Below are 24,045 nucleotides of genomic sequence, written 5' to 3'. Positions count from 1 at the left end.
CAAAGCTATTAATTTCTCTATTTTCAAAACCAACACATAAATAAAACATTTGTCATTTACAATACCAATAGCTCAAGCTTTCCTAATGCGAGACCTATTGCATTGCAAATGATTGTTTATAGAGAGTTTTATAAAACTTGTACTTGACCTGGGGTTATCAGAGCGCTGTATGGTGTAAAGAAGCAGCAACAGGTTACAACGAAAGACAGTTCACCAGATCATATGGGATGAGGAAGAACAGCAAGTGCCTGATAAACGGAAAATTAACCAGACAATAATACTGTCCCAAAATTATATAATAAAGAGAAAAAAATGGAGCCAGCAAATCACCACCATGGGACTCCCGAATTGTTCTCATTGCACAAACACGGCGGATCTTCGATTAAATATCTTTCAAACAAAAACAGATGTAACACTCTCCTTTAACGCCACCGAGGATGGGGTTGTGCGCAGAAATTGACTATCTCCAGAACGGGTGAGTTTCTGGTCCATTGGTTTTTCCAGCTGCCATTCATATTTTGCGTGTGCTGCAACAGCGTAGATAATGTGTCAATAGGTCAGACCACTTCAGCCATTGGATCTCTTGCTCTGTGAGTGACGGCATTTGCACTGATCTACACACTTCGGTTCTTTGCACCTGTAAGAATAATATTTTTCCTGTGAGTGCATTAAAATGACAAAGAACTGCTCGACTTACAGCTGTCTGCTAGGAAGCATGGATACTGTCCTACTACAATTATATGTGATGGTTAATGTAAAAAATGTAAATGGGATATTTTATTGCAAGCATACAATCGGTGCACGCTTCCTTTTTTTTCTTCTGGTTTTTTTTATATGATATAGGCTTGCAATAAAAAAAATCAGAGTCACACCTGCTTGCTAAAGCTAGATCTAGAGTCTTTGCTTGCGTCTGTTTAATGTGTGTTCTGGTTTCTTGATTCTTATGAATTCATCTGATTTCATTTACATATTTCAGCTACATCAAGATGACAGGAGCACTTTCTTGTTAGCAAAAAGGAAAATACAGAGATGCGGTGCCCACGAAATTTTAAAAGGTGTAGACCACCTGATTGAAGACGTGCGCACAATCCATCAATCATCCAGTGCAGTGAGTACACACGTGTTGAATGTTATTTGCGTCAATTGTCCCTGTATTTGTATTGGCTGAAGGTTGCTCAATGCAGAGTTTGAAAATAATGAGAAGCTTGCAAACATCTGAGCTGAGGGTCAGCTTCAGAAGGTGTTGTTGACTGAAAGTATCATCAATCAATACGCACTTTACATTTTCTGCAAATTAAAAATAAAGTTAACAAAAGTGATGGTGTACTTCTTGGGCCTCGCTTCATCAATGAGGCCAAGAAGTCAGAAACAGATCTAGGGGTCTGTTCTCGTTCAGGTGAGCATGACCTAGCAGTTTAGGCAGTTCTGTTCTTATCTCAGCAGGAATAAGTTATATTTATATATGGTTGGCCTTTGGCCGCAATGGCACATCAAGCAAACAGTAATGGGGTGGATTGCAGCCCGGAATGAAAGGTTGGGCATTTCACTCATGCCCCCAAGAAGCTTAAAGAAAGTATGCATTAAAAAAGCATCTTTGTGTTGCTTTTCCTCTTCAAATGTATTCAGCCTTAAGTAGCATTCAGGAGTTGTAAACCGTAAACTGTTAGGCAAAATAACATTTTTGCGTTTAGTTTGATTTTATCTTTTTATATAACGGGAGTTGTTTACTTCTACTACTTTTTAAAATTGAACTTAAAGATCACAGAGACAACAGCATTGTTGGATTGGTTGGAGCTTGCGCTGGTTGTTTGCAACTCGTTTTGCTGATTGTTACTTGTGTGAACTGTTTCTTGTTTTACTGCTCACTGTCTGTGTTTGCTGCTATTTTAACCCCTGTGATTTAGCTAGTCTGCTGAGTGCAAGTAAAGTAAATATGCCTCTAGCCTGGCTTGTTTTCGTAGGCTCTTCTTTTGCCTGATATTAATCTGTATGAGCATACTTGATCTTATCCTTAACAATTATTCATTTGTTGATCACGACTACTAATCTGCTGATTTCCTATGGAGGCCATTTTCCTCCACCTGTTATTCTTCTCTGGTTGTACCTCTCTCGTATATGCCACTGTTCTCTTGCCTCCTACTTGTCTCTTACTTCGCCCACTTGTAAAGCGCTCTGATACCAGCACAGATCATGTTTGCGCTATATAAAACTTTATAAATAAATCATAAAGTTTTATATAGCGCAAACATGATCTGTGCTGGTATCAGAGCGCTTTACAAGTGGGCGAAGTAAGAGACAAGTAGGAGGCAGGAGAACAGTGGCATATACGAGAGAGGTACAACCAGAGAAGAATAACAAGTGGAGGAAAATGGCCTCCATAGGAAATCAGCAGATTAGTAGTCGTGATCAACAAATGAATAATTGTTAAGGATAAGATCAAGTATGCTCATACAGATTAATATCAGGCAAAAGAAGAGCCTACGAAAACAAGCCAGGCTAGAGACATATTTACTTTCATCATATGAAGACGGTGGATAAAGGACTATAAGGCCTAACCACTCTCCCCTTGGTGAGAAGTATTATTATATAATAGACAATCTCTGGGCTTTGTCAGCAGACCCCATACCTTAGTGCCTAGATGGTATATCTACATCATAGCAACCACATTGCTCTTCTCCCTGGAAATCTCCCTCTCTTAGTGCGTGTTACCTAAACATGCATCCTCATAATATCAAAGTATGAGTTTCCAGCAGCAGCTGTATTAGCATGTTTTATTTAGGTGCTAGGGACTGACCAGACTAGAATAACAAGCATTGTTTATCAACCTTGCTCACAGTGTTCAGACTAAACTCCAGGAACAGGCATAGAACGAACAAAGCAGACGGGTCTCATGTGAAAGGCATAAACAGAGTCTTGCAAAAATAAAGCCAAGTAGTAAGGTGCGCACAAGCAGCATCTTGGCTGCTGGGCTCATGCTAACTTAGCGATGTCGACAGTGTCCCCTTTGGCCACGTGGCATGGTTGCATTAAATAGATCCAGATATTTCAAAACATGATTTTCTCTTGTGGGGGTGCCGACTCGTAGGATACAAGTAAGGCTTGAGTTTCATCATCCGATATATATTTAAGATGTTTACGTGGTCAATTTTGTGTATTTGTTAGAGACATGGCTATCCGTTTTAGCTTGATTTGGATATCATGTACTGATTCTTGAATAAACTCGATATTATGGAATGAGTATTTTCTGTGAAGTGTATAATTTTCTTAATTTCATGCAGAGCATTTTGAATGTCCTGGGATACACCGTTGGGTTGTAATTTGAGTATTTTTAGTAATTTTTAGTATTTTGATTTACGCTTGTTTATATGGAGATAGACGGGAGGTGCACAAAAGCCATGTGTGTGGTTTGCTTTATAAATCAAGACGAAAGAGATTAGGACCAGTGTTTCTTCCAGCGTTAGTTTTTCACCTATTCAGTAGGGTGACTGAGGATCCTTTTAGGATAGTATGCTTTGAGCTTCGGTTGGCATGGTAACTGGTACTTGCAATATAAGAATTTTAAATATGTGCTAATTCTGTTGATAATGCTGTAGTGTTATGTTAAGATGGAGGGTTAATCTCCTTTCCCCAATTGGATGCTAAGGGATTGCTACCATGTGGCTTGTTAGTGGGAGTGATTGTTTGCAGGACTGACCTTTCCAAGGGGATTGGTGTTGAGTAGATATTGTTGCGGCGTAACGATTTGTCTTGTATGTACTGTGAACTATTATCTTGGGTGTTGGTGTTCATTGAGGTAGTGTTTGCCTGCTGAGAATCTTCTGAGATCGAGAGGTCTGTCTTAGTTGAGTGCCTGCTGTACTGTGCATCCTCTTGTGTAACAATGGATTGTGGGGATCTTATGGTAGCATTGTTATATATGTGATCTTTTAGGGTGGCAAACTAGTAATTGAGCTTCTTCAAATCATTATTGGATGCCTGTATAAGTCTGACACCATTCTTTTAGGTAGTTATATATAGTTCTGCTCATAGTCTTTGTGAGGGGATGACCGATAGCTTAGTACCATACAGAATATTTCTTATATCTTGGTCAGAGCAGTTTGCAATTTCTGTCATGAAAAAATGTGTTTATTTACAATAATGCCTTTTTATGTTGAAGGGTGGATGCAAGTTCAGTGTTTCTGGACTTTTCTAAGTCATTTGTGTTTGAAGTTTCTGGCTGCCTTCCTGGATAGGTTAGAGGAGCATATTATAGTATAGGAATTACTTCTTGCTGATTTCAAACTGATTCTGGACTTATTTATATAAGCGTTTTATCGTCACTCAATGGGTGGCCTTGCAGAGGTGCCAAAATACGTGAGTAATCATACGATTTGATAGTTATTCACCCAGCACCCAATCTCTAGTCAAGTCTTGCAAAACTGAGAGCCCTAGCGGGGCTTCCAATATAAGTCTTCGCTTTCAATTAATTACACAGACCCGTGATCATTAAAATAGATACATTCAGTGGTAAATCTAACTAAAGAATTGCATCCCCCATTTTGTCATTGAGTACTAGAGAAGAGAGAAAGATAGCCGGGGCAATAAACCTAAATATAACGCGCCACGCAGATTCGTTCCAAGAATCCCCACGGACCCGAGCAAAGGGCATGTCAAGATAATGCAAAAGATAAAAGAAAAAGCTTACATATGAAAGGCCGACTCCTAACTAGATCACCATCACTGGAGTCCATGGTTGACCTCTCTTCTCCGATTAGCGAGTGGACAGTGCCTCAGATCAAGGACGATGCGCCTCCTTACAGAAACTGCACCATTCTACCAGCATGCTGTGGCGGGAGAACTAGGCCTCAGTCTCAGGGCCCCCACTTCGGGCTCCACAACCACTCTGTCCCGCTAGCGGTGGCAGATGAGGCAGCAGTCAGGCTACCTCTAGACCCTGGAAGAGGGGGTCTCCCTTCGCCACCCAGCTTACGAAACAACAGGAAGTGCCGAATTCTGACTTCCCTCCAGTGTGGCCGATCACCTTGGGTGCCTCTCAAACCTGGAGATGAGCCCCTAGTCCGGCCAGTTGCTGCAGTTTCTCCGATTTGGCTACAATGTACCAGGACCCTCCCAGCCAGATGCCCGCCTGGAATCCCGAGAACGTGCCTCTTTCCTGTTGCTGCAGTCTCAGTGATTAGAGCCGATCTGGACAAGGCCCTTCTGAATGATACTCTGGTCCGATCTACAAGTAGTTAGCCATATCTCAGCTCAGACCTAGACCATTTCCTTCCATTCTGTGTTGAGGTAGTTATTCCGATGTTTTTCTTTGGTCTTCAGTGTTCATTTTAAATGTTGTTTTTCCGATGTTCCAGTGTTTTGTGGCTATCGATGGATGTTAGGGCTAACACTGGACTTTCGCACGAATGCGATCCCCAGCCTCGTAGCTCCTTTCTCGAGCTCCTCACCAGTCGGCGGCCATCTTTCAATTCCCTTAGTTGTTACATGGTTTGGGAAAACTTAAGACTAAGAAAGTAAAGTTGCATATTAATGAAGAGGGCCGTCCTGTGGCTCGGAGATAGAAATTAATTTCTTTTCATTTACACTGTTGAAAAAGAACTTGAATTGTTGCCTAAGCATGACATTATTGATCGTTCAACTGGTCGTACTTCATGGGTTTCTCCCATAGTAGTAGTGCCCAAAAAGGACAGTTTAGGAGCTGTACACATATGCATTGACATGCGTCAAGCAAACAAAGAACTGAACAAGAACTACATCCAGGTCCACACATTGCTGACATGATAACGCAACTGAATAGTGCAAAGGTCTCTTCTCGTCTTGATATAAATAAAGGCTATCATCAGTTGGAACTGAAAAAAGGTTGTGGGTACATTACAAACTTTTCTACACATGATGGGCTATTTTGATACTAGAGACTTAGTTTTTGTGTCATTGACTACAAATCTTTTCTAAGATGTCATTCGACATGTCATACAGCCTGTTGTGAATGCATTCATTTATAGCAATGACATAATAATTTTCAGAGCTACACAGAAGGAGCATAAAAAATATCCCACACAAGTGTGTTGTTTTCTTACTAATGCAGGTTTGACTTTGAATGGAGACAAATGTGAGTTTCACAAGACAAGTTAAAGTTCTTTGGCTATATTTTTTCAGATGGGGTATGACACCTGATCCCTCAAAAGTACAAACAATGCTGAATGCTGATATATTCATTTCTTGGCATGGCCAGTTATTGTTTTAGATACATACAAGACTTTGCTACTATAAGCACTCCATTACGAGAGTTAATGAAGAAAAATGCGGTAACAAGAATGTGGGAGAAAATCAAACAAGCCATTAAAACTGCTCCTGAAATGGTCAACTTCAATTCAAAGCTTCATACAGAGGTTTTTGTTTGTGCAAGCCCAGTCGGGTTAGGCACTATCCACTTGCACAGCTCAGCAGGTGTTCAAATGTTCGAAGAGATACTGTGGCATAACGCAGGAGAAGTTTGTCCCAGACAGAATGTATTCCTCACAACCTGAGAAGGAGAGATTAGCTGTGCTATAGGCTTGTGAATATTTCCATGTATTCCTGTAGGGAAAGCCTTTTATGCTAGTAAGTGATCATCAAGCTTGACTGACTATCTTTGCCAATCCAAAAGCCAAGATGCTTGCTCGCATTGAACGGTGGGGACTATGATTACAAGAGTACAATTATACCATTGTGCATCGTCCTGGGAAGAATCAAATCCCTGCTGACTTCTTTTCCAGAGTGCCTATACAAGTTCTGAGTTCTCCATCCACGGCGGCAAAAGCCTGCATTAATTTAATTGTAGAGTCATTTATGCCAGCTGCTATATCATTAGCCCAGATTAGCACTACCATGATCCATAATAGGGACATGCTGAAGTTGAAAGATGATATTACAAATCAGTCATAGAACCGACACACTCAACCTCTCACCAATGATGGTGAATATATATATTTTTTAAACCTTAAACATGCACCGTCCGTAGCTCAGGAAGGAGTTAAACTGCGAGAGTCGAGAATCGTGATTCCGGATGTTCTGCAACAGAAATTAATTGAAGTAGCTCACAAAGGACATTGTGGTATTGTTCCCACAAAAAGAGCTCTATGAGGTTGAGTTTGGTTCCCATACTTAGATGCGAAGGTTGAAAAGGAACTCAAGGCTTGTTGTCTGTGCAACTGTCCTTCTACCAATATTACTCAACATGCTCTTAACATATAAGGACTCCCAAAGCATGCATGGGAGAGAATATCCATTGGTTTCTTTGGTCCTTTCGATAATGAACATCATCTAATGGTAATCGTGGAGGAATACTCCCGCTTTCCATTAATAGAATATCTCTCATCCTGAACTCACGAGCGAGCCATTGTGAGGCTAGATGGCATTTTTTGACATGGGGCATTTCAGTCATTCTGAAGTCTGACAATAGCCCACCTTTTAACAGTTTGGATATTCAGAGATTTCCTGGAAAATTTGAACAAAAAGCATCAGAAGGGTATACCTCTATTGCCGCCGGCCAACTGACTCGTTGAGCGTTTGATGAGCACGCTAAAGAAGGTAGTACAGCCTGCCACTCTTGAGAGACTCCGTTGAGAAACTGTATTCAATTCTACCCCACTAGCTTATCGTTCGACACCTCACTCGACCACCGGCGAAAGTCCCGTAACTCTGATATTCGGGAGAGCAATGTTAACCAAGTTACCTCAATGAACTAACCAAGGAGAAGGCAACACGAGCACAGCTCATACAAATTACTTGGTTGAACAAGCAAAAAATGAAAGCCTATACAGACAGGAGGAGCCAGGCACAGAAAAATGTAATTTAAGAGTGGAGATCTAGTGATTGCTCGACAAATGCGCCGAAGGAAATCTGATGCTCCATACGATGGTGAACCTTTCCATGGGATTCACCATGTCCAGCGTCCTGGATAATCTATTGCCAGAGGCTCTTCCCACTTTCGCCATTCAATTCATCGGTCTTCTGATCCAGATGGTGAAGTAAAGACTGAATCTGAAAACTCAGTAACTGGTGTTACTTATTCGCCGTTTTCGAAAATCACTGACAGTGAAGATAACAGCTCCTAGTTTCCAGTAACCAAATCAGGTTGAATAATTAAAGCTCCAAGAAGGTTAACGGAAGAGATGTAATTTTATATATACACCGAATTTGTAAAAATGTAAAAAAAAATTATTTAACAGGAATCTTGACAGTTTTTTGACGTAACCCCTTTGGCTCTGAACGGAATCCGTAGAGCTGTGATGTATGTGTCAGAGCGGAACGCAGTGAAAGCTTGTTTTAGAAAGTTGGATTTGCAGTTACACACACACACATGAATAAAGACATGTAATACTAAGCTCCGTGTGTGGCATAGTTATTGGCCATTACCCATTCTGTAGAAGACGCTACTGTCACTATATTTTGTAAGGGGATATTTTAGTTGTAGGCCCTAAATTATTGACTGTCTGTTCATATTGTTACTGTAAACCTGGGAATGTGAAAAGTCCCTGCACATCCCACACAACTCCTACTTTAGATATCTCCAGTACGTCCCATTATTTTCATGCTTTCAGAGAAGTAGGAGCTCCACCAGTGTGTCTAATTCCTTTAATGTGGTTTCCATTTTCACCCTCCCCTTCTAACACATTTTCTTTGTCACATTCTTCCAAATTCTTGCCACATTAGCCATTGTGGCAGGCATCCTACTTTTGCTGTATAGTTGGCGTAAGTACCCCCCAGGCCCAAAGCCCTCCTATCTGCCATTTCAATAGACTTGTGAAACCTGTAGAGGAACATGGTCATCTTCGCCATCTTGTAAAGTGCAGCCCTAATCCTCAGTGCAATGGATAGACCCCTTCAGTGCTCTATATCCCTTCTACATTCCTCCAGGATTGTCCTCAAGATTCTCCTCTGAAATTCAGTTGGGGCTAGAGCAACATAAACCCCCAAGTAGTCAACCCATCATGTGTCCATATCAGGGGTGAATCCCAATCCTCTGAAGGGTGTATCATGGGGTGATTGGACATGCCACTGATTTGTACCAGTTGATACAGAACCATGAATACTTTCCAAATATGTCCAGTACCTCAACATTGTTGGCACAGTCAGTCAGTCAGTCAATCCACTTTATTCGATTTCTTAAAATCATAAAAGTACAAAGCAGAACACAGACATGGACAATATTACAATTCTTCAGACATAACATTTAAAATACATAGGTGATATTTCAATTCATTATAAAAACCTGTCACCTATTCAGATCCCTTGAGCTAAAATTAGCAGTAGGCCACAAGCGGTAACTTAAGATGAGCTCAACCTCAAATTTCTCTTGTTCTTGATCCTCACTGCTGCTACCAAAAAAGATGCAATATTGAAAATTTCCCCAGGATTACACAAAGATTGAAGAAAAACTAGCGCTGGTCTAACCTGGGTGAACCCCCTTCCTCTCAGAATAGGTAACAAGTATCTTGTGCGAATATTGGAAAAAAAGTCACAGAACATCATAAAATGTTATGTGTCCTGGGTCGAGAAATTATCACATTGGCAAGGTTCAGCATCTTCAGGATTACACAATCCATTATAATCCCCCTGTTAGATGAATCACAATAAAACGGAGCTTCGTTAGAAGCCAACAATAGTACGACTTCTTGACAAATAAGGTTCAATGTTAATAGATATTTTTTACAAATAATGGGTCCTAACTAAGGATTTACATAGCTCCTATTCTTCTTGCCCCACCGACAAGAGATTCTTAAATTTCAGTTTCACCCACAGCACGAATCTTATCAGGTTCCTCTTAAAGCTCTTGACGTCCTAGTTTAAATAACATACTTTTAACATAAACCAACCATTTGATTTTTACAGACTTATCCAGCGCTATACAGTCTCGTAAAATCAAGTTATCCAGGGTTAATTCGGGATTCAACCAAGTTTTGAGCCAGCAAAGCAACAGAGCTGTTCTCAAAATGTCGGTGGTATAATCTATCCCTAGCTCCTGATGTATAGCATACAATGGGGGTGATTGTGGGACAGACAAAAGACGCCTTAAAAATTAGTTTTCAGCTATCTGTATGCCAGCCTGATCTTTGTAGCCCCATATAGAGGATCCGTAGGCCGCAATATCAAAACACTTGACCTTATAAACCTTTAAGATAGCCTCTATCGGTCTGGCCCCCAGACGCCGTGCAAATCCTAAAAGGGATGAGGAAGCTCGTGTAACTGCGTTCTTTTTGACTTTATGTTGTTGAACCCAGTATGACCTGTCATCAAAAAGGACTCCCAAATAAGTGAAGGAAGACACAGAGGAGACCTCCACACCATTAAAATAAAAAAATCTTTCTAGGTCTGTGGCCTACTGTCATGGAAAGCGACTTTCCATTATTCACAATCGGATCCATTGAGAGCATGAATGCCCCAAAAGCATCTAAAAGCTGTTGCAGACCTACTGCCGTACGGGCTAAAAGAACTGCGTCATCCACGTAAAGGAGGACAGGGATTGGGCACTCTCCCGCTTGCCGAATATCCAATGCATCCTCTAGCGATTTGTCTAGATCATTCACATAAAGGGTAAAAAGCAGGGGTGCCAAAATGCATTCCTGCCGTAGGCCCCTGCCTGAGTTAAAATATCTGGTACATTCGCCAGACTGGGATAGCCTACCAGAGGCTGTGAGATCTTGGTGGAGGTTAGCTAAAACATAAACTAAGCAGGGATCAAGTCCCTTTTCCAGTTAAATATTCCAAAGCTTTGATCTATTGACCAGATCAAAACCACTGGATAAATACATAAAAGTCATTTTTAAACAACCCTCCTTGGCCATAGTGTATAAAAGATGCAAATTTAAGCCCTGATCCATAGTACTCCTCCCACATCTAAATCCATATTGCATATTAGACAGAATTTCCCATTTATTTGCCCAATCTGGGATTTTAGTTAAAATTACCTTTCCTAAAATTTTCACAGAGGAGTCAATGAGGGATATCGGCCTGTAACACCATGGGTCCCCTCTCTGCCCCTTTTTAAAAATGGGAATAATATTAGATTTTGACCAGGAGGCCGGGAAGCCTGCTGTGCCCACAGCCCTAAAAACATTAGCAAGAATTGTATCCCAGAATTGAGGGTTACATTTAAATAGATCTGCGGAAACACCATCTGGGCCCGGTGCTTTGTTACTAGCAGTGTCTCTAATGGCTTTCTCAATTTCCCCTTCGTTAAACTCAATTGGGGTACTAACCTGATATAGGGAGGACCATGGAGTACAGTCCACAACTCCCCTTGACTCATAAATCTCCTCAAAATGAGAAAGCCATTGAGCTTCTGTGATATTACATTCCTGAGCTTCATTATTCCCCCCGAAAAAAATGGGGTGCTAATGATGGTCCAGAATTTGGAGCTATCCCTTAACACCTCCACAGACAATAAGGAGTTCCAAGCCTTCTCCTTAATCTCATTTTTCTGCCTGTGAAGGACTAACTTATACTCCTTCCTCCACCTGGCTATCAGGTCCCTATGCCGGGGTTGTTTTTTCAGGGCAAGGGATAATGAGCGATGAGCAGATGAGCATTTCTCATCAACCACTTTGAGCCATATTTAGGTCTCAATTTGGTTTTAGTAGTTAAGTCAGGACCTATCTGACTACAAAGTCCCTCGAAAGCTCTGAGTACCACATCCTTAGTGCTTAGGGGGTCAAGACAGACAGTAATACCATCTGCGCAATTCTCCCACAGGCCGTTGAGGAATGTATGTGGGGTTAAATTAGCCCATCTAAGCCTCCTCCCCTGATAACAGGTTAACACCTTATTTAGAGCCAGGTTCCTACCTCCCTTGCCCAGAATTCCACAAGTAGTATCCAAAATTAAAATAACCAGGTTGGGATCCCTCAAAGTGGATTCCTGGGCGTTATAAAAGTTAACCTTATTCAATAGCATGGGGGACATGAAGATAAAATCTATAATAGAGTTACTAGCCTTGGATTTAAATGTGAGGCACCGATCCTCAGGATTAGCAAAGCTAGCTTAAAAAAAAATCAGCATCAGTTAAAAGAGACTCGAGGCTCGCGCCCCGCCTAGTGTGCTCAAAATGCGGAGCCGAGGCATAATTAAAGCCATGTGGATCGTCAATTAAACAATGCGAATCACATAGATGCATATTAAAATCGCCCATTAATAAGACATAATAAAAAGAAGTGGATTTCTTAGACTTATAATCCATTGAAAAATTATTCAGGGTACTTAAATGTTTATTTACATAATCACACTCCCCTGAATTATAGCTATTCACCAATAACAAATTTGGCTGATTGTGCTTACTGAGCTCCAATATCAGCTGGACGTGCAGGTACAAAATATGAACTGAAAACATCCAGCCCAAAATTTTCCTCCCTATCCCAGGTTTCTTGGAGAGCAATTATATCATAGGTTGTTATATAAGATAACCAATTAGGGCCATCTCTTTTCGACCTTAAACCTGCGATATTCCAACTCAGGATACTACATTTATGAGTGTGATCACCAGGTCGTTCGGCGTTTCTCAGCCCAGTGGGAGGTGGAGTAAGAATTAAGAAATTGGTTTGGCTTGGTGCACTGCCTAGGTTGTGGTGTGCGTTTTATTGATTGGTAGTTGAATTTCAGTTTGGGGTTGGGTGCTCCTGCAGGTAACACATCCGTCCAAATATGTTTGTGAAATCCAATGGAGTAGTACACACATGAATTATGAGTGTATCCCTGCTTTGGGCACACCTTTGGTTCTTCGTTAGAGACTCCAATACACACTTGTTTATCGTTTCTTTGATTTTATTTACTTGTTCAAAACTGAAAACATAATTCCATTCATTTCATCATGTTCAATAATCCAAATTATTTATGACTTCATATTTTTCCCAAAAGTGTCTAGTTGCTCGAATCCCTTTCGGGCTGTTTTAACCCTTTTTCAAGGAGCTCTAAAAAACGCAAATTGAATCAGGATAGCCCGTCATTATTTCATACAAAAGATGTAAGATATAACAGTACAAACAATTGCATTGCATGTAAACATCATTAGAGTGCATTCGCACATTACCACATGGGTAGGGGATGTGTGATCAGCATCGGGGTGATGTGCTAAATAAAAGTGTGTAACATGCACCGTGAAAAAAAGATGGCTTACGTGACTCGGCTTGAACATATTCACTACCTGTAAAAAACGAAAAGTAAAGGACCCAAGTTAATCGAGGTTAACCTCTCGAGCGTTGGCTCAGAGAGAAGGTAACTGCGGGCAAAGACGCCGACTTACTTTAGAAATTCTTGGGAAGTTGACTACGAGTGGGTCACAGGAACGGGTTCCATACGCGTCGCGTTGGTTCCTTCCATATTAACTAGCTAGGGCGGGGTTTTTTTGAAAAGACTATCCCGGAAGCGGTCTTCCCATCTTTAGTGATGGTAACCCTAACTGTATGTTAATCTCAGGGAGAGTAAAAGCGGGTTGACTAATAACTTCCTTTGATGTTAAGGCAGCTACAGGAAGCAGTCAACCACAGGCATCTAGGCCTGATAGAGGGGCAAATCTATTAGATCCAGGTGATCAAATCTCCCTGAGGATCTGCTAGAAACAACCCGACCTCCTCCCCCTGACTTAGAGTGTGTGGCCGGGTCTATAAAAAAAACCTAAAGGTAAAAGGGAGATTTCCCCGCGATGACACCCTTGTCTTCTACTCCCTAAGTGCTCCAATAGAAATCGAACAACCTGCTCGTTATTAAAATTGGCAATTACACAATCACCCTCCCCTTCCTTCATAGAGTGTCCAACCCATGGTGCTCGTCTTGCCATTATTAGTTGGTTGCAAATATCCCATCCCCTTGCCCCAGCTCGCTTCACTTGTGAGGTAAGCCAATGCATGGTCATGGCCATTAACTGGTCAGTTGATTCCAATTGACAATTTAGCCAGATCGGTAAATTTTTCAAGACCACTACCAAAGGGGCTGCAGCAGGTGGTACATGTAAAACCTTGGGGCCATCGTTCACAAAACTCTAATCCAAGCCATTTTGCATAGGACCAAGGTTACGACCCGGCTGTCCATTGGCCACCGTTAAGTGGATACCTATGCCACGAGTAGAACGATTGTGTGTGGCGTCACCCACTAAACTACCCCGGGATCTATTGCCCATCTCCCTTGGGGTACACGGGATTAACTGGGCATATTCACTGGAAATATTCCCCTCCTCAGCAACCTGTCTACCTATGACATCCACTCCGCCACAGAGGTTAAAGCTACTCTGTCAGATCTGTTTACAATTGGAAACCGTGCATTTGATAATGACATAGTCGGCTGGGGTGATTTAGTGGGTACAGTTTGGCACAATACATTCGATGAGGATTCAATAGTATGGACATGAGGCACAACCTGCAACTCAAAGTTAGTCTTTCTTCAATCCGACCTAACCTATCAAGGATGGGTGCAAGAGCTGACTGAATACTGTCCCCCATTTTCACACATAGAGCTTCCAAAGCTTCTGGAAAAACACCCAACCGTTCCAAGTACACAGTACCAATGCTAGGTGTCAAAGGCTCAGGATCAGCGATTAAGGGGGGTGTCATGGTTAGTGACCCGCCATTCTTATTGATCTTCTGTATTTTAGCTCTTTTCTGCCTTTGCTGCCCCCCACCTCTCTTCCCTTTTGTAGATGGCTCCGGTCTGATTACCATAGATTCCTTAGATTGGACTTTGGGCTTAGGCACAATCCTTGTAGCCGCGCATGTTTTGGTACTAGCAGATACACCCTCACTCACCTGATCATCCGTAAGTGCAGGGTTTGTAACCTCCCCAATCACTGATAGGTTCAAAGAGGCATGTGAGCGCTGACTGACACCCTCAGATAAACCACCAAAGTCAGTTTCTGTGGCCATACAGCGTTCAGGCGTACGTGCTGAGGACAGACCACCCTGTGATGAACGTTTTGATTGTAGGGCTTCTAGGGAGAAACGGTGCTCAGTCAGAGCGATCTCATGAGCAAGGAAAGAGCTGGCCCTGATTAGAAATTGGTCTAAGGTCCCTGCAACACTTCCCCCTGAAGGTGCAAGTCTGGACTTTCCTTCTCGAGTATTCATCTTAAACTGGAGGCCTTTAAACCACACAAGCAAACAAAGTCCATATGATCAAAAACCCAGAGTGACCACAATTGAGGAGTAACAAAGAAACAGACCTGCCAGACAGCTGGAATCTACGAAGTTAGAGGGGGGGCCCGGCCTGGCCTCTTCCGTCTCCAACGGGTTCAAACGTGCTTGCCCTTGGCCCGGGCTTCGCCCCGTGCGCTAAATAGTCAGGCAGGCAGGCAGGCAGTAATTGTGGTCAGCTGCGGGCGTGTCCTCGAGTCCCCTGGGCCTTGGAGTCTTTCAAACAAACAGCCACCATGTTTGTGAGCTTTCCCAAAAACAAGCGCTGCGGCACAGAATGCTCAGGATCTGCCAGGTATAACAGCATATTGCCTGCCTATATGGAGATCACATCCTCTCAATCTGGGTCCCATCGCAGGCCCCTAATTCGAGCATCCACTTTTACCCAGCCCTCCAGATGCACGCAGGAAAAAGAGAGTGGACACTCCTGCCTAATGCCCCTTCCTAGCTGAACTCCTTTTTTTGCACTCCTTTAACTCAAACATTACCATTGGCCTGGCATATAGTAAACATATCTATGATAAAACTTCCCTATTGATCCCTATTTTCTGAAAGATCATAAACCGAGATGGCCACTTCACAGATTCGAATGCCTTCTCTGCATCTAGGATAATAAGACAATTGGTTCATGAGTCATGTGACAACATGGTCGACAGTTAAGCAGGTGTCTAAGGTTGTGCAAGTAGGTCAATGGGGTGTAAAGCCCGATTGGCGGGGTCTATTAATTTATCAGTTACCTATAAGAGGCCGTTTGCCATGACTTTGACTAGTATTTTCCCTTTCATGTTGAGCAGTGATAGGCCTACATGAGAAACATTGCTCTACTGCTTACACTTTTTGTGTTTGAACACAATTGTCGCCAGTCTCAGATCCGGCGGTATTCATCCTTCCTTAGTAGCTTCTTAGAGCATAGCCCAGAGAGGTCCACCCAGTTTCCCCCCCCCACACCCCCCATGCAGTGGGGAGAGTAATTGGGCTAGAAGACTTCCCTCTGTTGAGTTGTTGAATTGCTTCCTTAATTATCTCCTCTCTAAGGTGACTGTCCAAGCTTTCTTGGTCCTCCCAGTCTAAAACTGGTGTGGACAAGTTCCCCCCCACCCCCCCCTCCCCCCCCCCAACCTGTTACTCTGCTTTATCTCTTAAGCCTTGACCGATGCAAGCCATCTAGCTGCTTCGCAGATGTGTGCCCTATCTCATTTGTCCTGGTGACAGCTATCGCCTTCTCGGTCTCCATCCTATGGATCCATCTTTGTCTCTACTTTTTCCAGGACAGCCATGCCAGCAGCTTACCTTTTATATATCGGCAAACAATACCACAATAAAGCTAAAGATACTCTTTTTAAACCAGAAAAGCAACCCTGATCACATACAAGCACGCTAAACCCACTACTGTACCCCAGTTACTATCCACTCCCATGACTGTCTGAACCGCACCCCCACACTGTGAAGTTGAGACCAACATGTGATTTGTTAATTTAAGATTCTCAGAAGCGTCCCAAAGGTATCACACATGTCGCCCCAGCACACCATCCTCCTTCATAGCCTACACGTATGTTGAAATTAATCTCTCTTCATATGTTGACATGAACTCCTTCTGCTACCTCATAACTTAATTCTATAGAAAGCACCTTAAGTAACCCTAGTCAGCACCAGTTAAGGCAATGCCTTCACTCATCAAAGCACAGTGGTACAGCACTATGTAGTCACTATTATTACTTCACACTATGCATGGTCGTTCATTATTAAGATTCGCCTCAAGCAGCCTCAGGTTGTGGATGCATAAATTTGAATCTACTGTGGGAGAACCTCTGACAGATAATGCTAAATTCTTCAAAAAAAACCTGCCTGCCTTCTTTTTTTCCTCTCTATCGATGGCTAAAAAGGGGCAAGTTCTAACTCTAAAGAATAGATAATGTGAGAACGGCCTGTCTTCTGTACAGTTCACTAGTGTAATAAGCAACATTTTAAAGCCTAAAACACCACCCACATCCTACCACCATTACTATTTTAAAGCACACTCCTGTGTCCACTGATTGGTATGCCACAGGCTCATCCCTTTGCAAATGCAGACCCTTTCACGCGTCACCTTCCTTGTGAAGATAAAAAAACGTGTATTTCGAAATCCAGTCTGTTTCACCCCTCCAGAATACAGTTGGAGTCATGCTGACGTTGCAGTTTAATTTCAAATGTAAACTTCCTCCAAATATGGATATGGCAGCTCCAATGGGTTGCACCAAGGACTTGAAATATGAAGTACATCCTCTTAAATATACCTCTGCCGTAGTTGTTGCTATGTTTACCAACTCTTAGCCCAGCAGGCAGTTGTTTACCTTTGGGTGACTTGCCCTTTTGATGTCAAGAAAACAGCTAACTTGTCTTTGCTAAATTGCGTTGATAGTGGTCAGACCGATCACCTCTCTGCTGTAATGATTTTCTGCTTAAGATTAGTTACTAGCAGGAAAAAAATTAATTCACAAAACATACAGTCTCAGTCATTATGTTGTCATGTCCTTACTCAGGACAGGGGGTTACTAAAGTCAATGCATGTGATTAAATATAAACCCAATTGGGAGACAATAGACCTATGTAAATACACATGATCTCCTTTGCCTTACGTTTGTGGTGTGATGGAGAAGTGTTATTATGTAAATAGAAAATGTAAGTCTTGCAAAATTAGGTGCGGATATTCTTTGGGGAGTTTCAACGCTTTGTCAAATCTTCTTTTTGAGACCTTATCTCTCACTGTGCTAGGGATGTCTTCCAAATAAACTAGTGGGATATAAGCCACGTAGTTTCTGCCACAGACAGATGTCTGTAACAGACCCTCCATCCTGACTGTCTTCAGTGCTTGGAGCCGGACTACGAATCCAAAACTTGTGAGGACTGCTGCACCGCAAATCCCAAGGTGCTGAGGTAGCACTACTTGAAACTCCTCATTACCAGATACGGTCACCTCCATGAAGTTCCAGGTCCTGGTCGTGCAGAAGGTCCTGGGCCTCCTCGCTGAATCATTCCAGGCACTCGTTTTCTCATTCAAAGTCGCCGGGGCAGTCCCCCAGGAAATCAAAAATGTTTAAGAATTAAAAGAGGTCTTTGACTTTACCTCCCTGGGCCAAGATATCGGATGAGGAACAGGAACGTCACTCTAGGCCCTGCTACCATGCGGAGCCTGCCTCTGGGTCAACTCCGTGTCTTTCCGAGTTTCCTGGAGCTGGAGCAACCTCCGCCTAACTCTGTGGGTATAAGAGACCATGCAGCTCATTTCTGGGCGGGCCGACTCCTCTGGAGTGCGTTCTGGCCCCATGGGTTACATGGGTGCCCTAACTGGAATTCCGCCGGCATGTTTTCCCTCAGGGCCACTCGGGCACCTTGGAGCCAGTGTTGGATCTGGAGTGGCTCTGCCCGCAAGACCGCGATCTTCACCAGAGCCTGCTCCAGCAACGTTGTTTCTGGTGCTGCTGATGCCCCACATTGGCGTCAACCCGTACCTTTTAACCAACTCTGATACAGAGCCTGATCCACATCATCCAACGCCGATTTTGACACCGGCCAGAACTAGAAAATTTGAGTCCGAACCAGTACCTCCTTTGTTTGATAGGCCTGGAAAGTTGTGTGGGGGGAGGCCGATGACAACTGGTATGAGGAACTGGCGGATACCAGTGGTCTGGACACCTCATCAGACACCTCAACATTGGCCTCGTCTCTACGTGGCTATGGAGCAAGAGGCCTCAGTGCGGCTGAGGTCCTGGACCATCTGCTGCCCTCAGTGGCAGTTAAAACAAATGTTTTGATAGAGGTGCTCCAACCGAGAGTCACTCCTTCAGAACCCCTTCTACCCTTTAATGAATCCTTTACTGATGTCCTTCTTGGGACCTGAGCCAAGCCCTGCACAGGGGGTGCCTGTGCCATCGCCTTAGCGACATAGCTTTTTTCGCCCAGCACCTCACCCCAGAGAGCCTGATTGTCCAGGAATCGTTCTCCAAGGTTATTCGTGGCATGTTCCCTACCACACTACCTGATAGGAAATCCAAAAGGCTGGACACCTTTGGCAAGATTAAGTTCTCTTCCACCAGCCTAGCACTGTGGTCAATGAACATCACATGTCTTTTGGGTCGATACACCCACACTGTTTGTGATTCAGTTGCGCAAGTGCTGCCCATGGTCTCGGAGCAGGTCCAAGCCGTACTGTCAAAGACTAATTCAGATGGCAGAGACGCAGCAAAGTAATCTTTTCGCTGCAGACTGGGCATGACCGACTCACTAAGCCGAGTGATTGCATTGTCAGTGTTACTGAGACGACACGTATGGTGGAGATCCACTGGCTTTTCGTTGGATGTCCTGGCACCTCTTATGGGCATGCCCTTATATGGCACCAGCATCTTTGCCAAAAAGGCAGATTCAGCGCTGGAGCGCTTTAAGGACAGCCGGACCAGTGCCATTTCCTTGATCTTCTCCGTGGCCACGTCCAACCACATTCAGCCTTTCATCCCCTCTGTTGATACAGTAGTGCTTACCAACTGTGTTTATTCTCATCTAGCCATTATGGACAACAGGCTCCATTGCTTTTGTTGTTGCGAACATGGTTCCCACAAGCCTCCTTGGACAACCTGCCAAAGGTCACCCCAGTCTGCCACACCCCACTTGCAGCTGCAGCCAACAAACCATTTTAGTTTGCCCTTCTACCATAATGGCCACCAAGTTGGCGGCAGGGTCTGTCATCACCTGCCCCACTGGCTGTCTACACCATCAGAAAAGTGGGTACTTCAGATCGTGCAGCAGGGTTACTCCATCCCTTTTGTAGAAACCCCACCACCCATGTCCCCATCTTCAGACCGGCTGAAGTAGGATCACCTCTTCCTGATCGATCAGGAAGTACAGGCTCTTTTGGCCAAAGGAGCCATCGAGTGGGTGCCAGCATCAGTAGTAGGTCATGGGTGCTATCCCCGCTACTTTCTGGTGCCCAATAAGGACGGAGTCCTCCTCCCTATTTGAGACCTGCCTCCTCTCAATTTCTTCCTGAAAAAAGAGAAAATAAAGTTCTCTTCCAGGGAATCCTCATCAAAGTCATAAGCATTAGAATATTCCCGCCCATGCTCGGGACCCCGGAAACACTAGATTATATGTGCCCCACATATATATATATCTATATATATCTATATATATCTATATATATATATATATATATGTATATATATATATATATATATATATATATATATATATATATATATATATATATATATATATATATAGCAGCCAAATACACAATAAAGCTGGATTATGCTGTAAAGAATTTCCACCATACGTGAAACATATGCATTAGAAACATGAAAAACAACACCAAAGATTGTTTTGAATCTGTATTCATGCTGAAAAAGCAGTAGAAATTCTTATCATATCCTGAAAGCATAGAAAGCTCCCAGGCGACATAGCAAACACACAGTCTAAAAAGACTGAAAAGCTAACCTGTGGCGGCATGCTACAAAAAACTGACAGCGTGCCTTTAAGGCACTCATGACCCCCAGTATCCCATCATGCCTCAGGGATGACAGTTGGGTCAGTTGTTCTTTCCGGCTCCTTCAGGAAGAATCCTGGTTACACAGCTCCACTCTTTTTCTGTTATCTGACAGAAAATTCTCTCCGTTTTCTACTTTTTTGACCTTACTTCGACGTTTTTCATCTAGTCAAGTAGGTTTTCTCTTGTTGGTTGGCTTTTCATCTTAAAATGCCTTCCCTTTTTGACAAATGCCCTTCTTGTGGCAAGAAGAAGGCAAAGACAGACAGCCATGAGGTATGCATTCTTTGCTTACCTGAAGACCATGACCCAAGGACCTGCCCTCACTGTGAGTCTCTGTCATCAAGAACTTTAAAAGACAGGGAGAGGATTCGTGTCTATGGCCTAGCCCATAGGTCTTCTAGAGGGAGGGCCCCAGCCAAGAAGAGCTCCAAGAGGTTCAGAAAACCTTCAAAGGCCGAGTCTTCTCGTCCTGCAGCTTCAGCCTTGGGCTCGGCGCTGAGAAAGGAGCAACCGGTGGGTCATTCTTCGAAAAAACGATGTTTATCACCGTCGATGGCAGGCTCGCCGTCAAGAAGATCAGGTTTGTCGTCGTCGAGATGTCCAGACCCTCCGCCATCGTCAACTCGGCGACGATCGGCGTCGAGAGATAAGATCCCTTCGCCATCGCCAACCAGGCGACGACCGGCGTCGAGAAGTGTGACTCCTCCGCTGACGTCAACCAGGCGACGTTCAGCGTTGAGGGGTCATATGGCTGAGATACCCGCCACCCCCTCTCAACACAATCCCCAAATGAGGGAAACCGGAAACGGTTCTTGAAGTTTTTGGAAGTGGGAGGGAGTGACCCTCCCGGCCGTATTTATTAAAAACAAAAAATTAGAACATTTAAACATTAATGTACAATTTCATACCACACTGCGATGTTTGGCTAACCTTAACAGATTCTCTAATACAGAGGTTCTCCTAGCCGATCTAACATCCTACAAAACATTTACTTGAAATATTGAAATTGTACATCCTAACGTTTAAGGGCCAACGGCAAGGTCGTAACCGGTGTCAAGATCCCTAACCAGACATACCCCCCCCACTTGGGAGGGGCGACAGCACTGAGGCGTACTCACGTGCAACGACTACAATTTCCCTTGTCTTGACGGGGGCACTTATCAACTCGACGCCAGTTAAAGGTCGTTCGAAGACTCGTGTGAGGTATCTAGAAGGTATCGTAGACCTCCCCCCAACCCCACACAACTTACCGCATCTGCCGTCGCAGATGTCACTGGCCCCGGGAAATTCCCCAGGAGGGGGCTGTAACCCCTCCTACACAGGAAGGGGCCTTGACCGCCTTTCCTCTTCTTCCGGCGACCCATCCTTAGAAGGGACCGCCTCCCCGTTGAGGGGCCAAAGGCCACCTCCCCCGAGCGCTCCCATCCGTGTTGGGTGACGCCCACTCATAGGGATCTTCCAATTAGTGCTCACCGATCATGACCTTACCGCCTACCGCCTGACCGAAATAAATACGACAAGTGCTAACTAAAAGAAACTACATTGGCCACTATGACCGAAAAACCTGTGTCTAAATGGACCTTAAATCCGACATTCTTTAATCACCAACTTGTAACATTATACCAATCTTTATTACACATTAAATATCAACATAACACCAAAACAACCTGAAAACGAAATAGAATAACTGATCAACTTTATTAAAACAACTAGCTGTCCTCAGGGGCTGGTGGGTGGGTCAAAATTGGCTCTTCGTTCCGTCTCGAGCTCACGTGCAGCGGGGAGGTGCAGCTTCAGAGCACAGGAACAAGAGGATGTCTTCTGGTCTTGCGTCTCTTTTTATCCATCTTCAGGGCGGGCGTAAACCCGCCCCTGCCTGCCCCGAGGGCGTGGCCGGCGGCGTCCGTGTCTAGGCCAGCCCACTCAAGGGCGGGAAAAAGCGCGCCCCGGCTACGCCGCTTCGGGCATACCAGCCGAGACGCGCCTCCCGCCCAAAAATGTCTTCCCGGGGGGATCGAGGCACTCTGCCATACGTTCGGGGGGACCGAGTGGTCGCCCCTTTCCATATGGCTGAGATACCCGCCACCCCCTCTCAACACAATCCCCAAATGAGGGAAACCGGAAACGGTTCTTGAAGTTTTTGGAAGTGGGAGGGAGTGACCCTCCCGGCCGTATTTATTAAAAACAAAAAATTAGAACATTTAAACATTAATGTACAATTTCATACCACACTGCGATGTTTGGCTAACCTTAACAGATTCTCTAATACAGAGGTTCTCCTAGCCGATCTAACATCCTACAAAACATTTACTTGAAATATTGAAATTGTACATCCTAACGTTTAAGGGCCAACGGCAAGGTCGTAACCGGTGTCAAGATCCCTAACCAGACATACCCCCCCCACTTGGGAGGGGCGACAGCACTGAGGCGTACTCACGTGCAACGACTACAATTTCCCTTGTCTTGACGGGGGCACTTTTCAACTCGACGCCAGTTAAAGGTCGTTCGAAGACTCGTGTGAGGTATCTAGAAGGTATCGTAGACCTCCCCCCAACCCCACACAACTTACCGCATCTGCCGTCGCAGATGTCACTGGCCCCGGGAAATTCCCCAGGAGGGGGCTGTAACCCCTCCTACACAGGAAGGGGCCTTGACCGCCTTTCCTCTTCTTCCGGCGACCCATCCTTAGAAGGGACCGCCTCCCCGTTGAGGGGCCAAAGGCCACCTCCCCCGAGCGCTCCCATCCGTGTTGGGTGACGCCCACTCATAGGGATCTTCCAATTAGTGCTCACCGATCATGACCTTACCGCCACAGGCCGGATAGTTGACCGGCTATCCGGACCCCCCACAAAACTCCTACCTAAAGGTCATGTTTCAAAGATTTCAACCATGCTAAGAAGTCTCCTAAGAACAACTCATTCCCCTCCCAAGACAAATGCACACCATCCCCCGAATACATCCTGTCATCATTAATACAGCTATGAGAAATAGAATGCAATGTCCTGGAACGGAACAACCTACTCACTTTATTGTTAAGCTTCCTAACAGAGTGATTCAAAGCAGGTATAGAGATAGCCCCCCGCCACACCTTTCGTGGAATCAAATGGGACCATGCAATCGTGCACCCCGGAACTCTCCTCGCCAACCAACTTACAGTGGAAAGCATTGCCTCCAGGAGTAGTCGTCTACCGATGGTGACCAAATCATTGCCCCCAACATGCACTATAACTATAGACGGCGGTGACCTTGTCCGCCCTAACAAACCCTCAAAGAATGTTTGAAACTGGTCAATACAGAGACCGCCCCTTCCGTAGAAGGACATCCTGTACCCGTATTCCCCAGCTACGTGAATCATGTCACCTGCTTTGAATACGT

At 44.1% G+C, this 24,045-nt stretch overlaps 1 protein-coding gene across 1 annotated transcript in view; it reads left to right on the top strand.

Annotated features, from left to right (window-relative positions):
* The window catches only part of LRRC8B (leucine rich repeat containing 8 VRAC subunit B), a 213,901-nt gene that overhangs the window by 54,806 nt on the left and 135,050 nt on the right, over positions 1–24,045 (top strand). The window contains exon 2 of the mRNA XM_086953964.1: positions 977–1,108. The gene's annotated coding sequence lies outside the window, so the exon portion shown is untranslated. The remainder of the gene's footprint in view (positions 1–976; positions 1,109–24,045) is intronic.

The sequence above is a fragment of the Lissotriton vulgaris genome, chromosome 1_1, assembly GCF_964263255.1.
Source record: "Lissotriton vulgaris chromosome 1_1, aLisVul1.2, whole genome shotgun sequence".
Taxonomy (NCBI): Eukaryota; Metazoa; Chordata; class Amphibia; order Caudata; family Salamandridae; genus Lissotriton; species Lissotriton vulgaris.
Note: the sequence above shows the minus strand (reverse complement) of the source record. Positions and strands in the feature narration are given on the sequence as shown.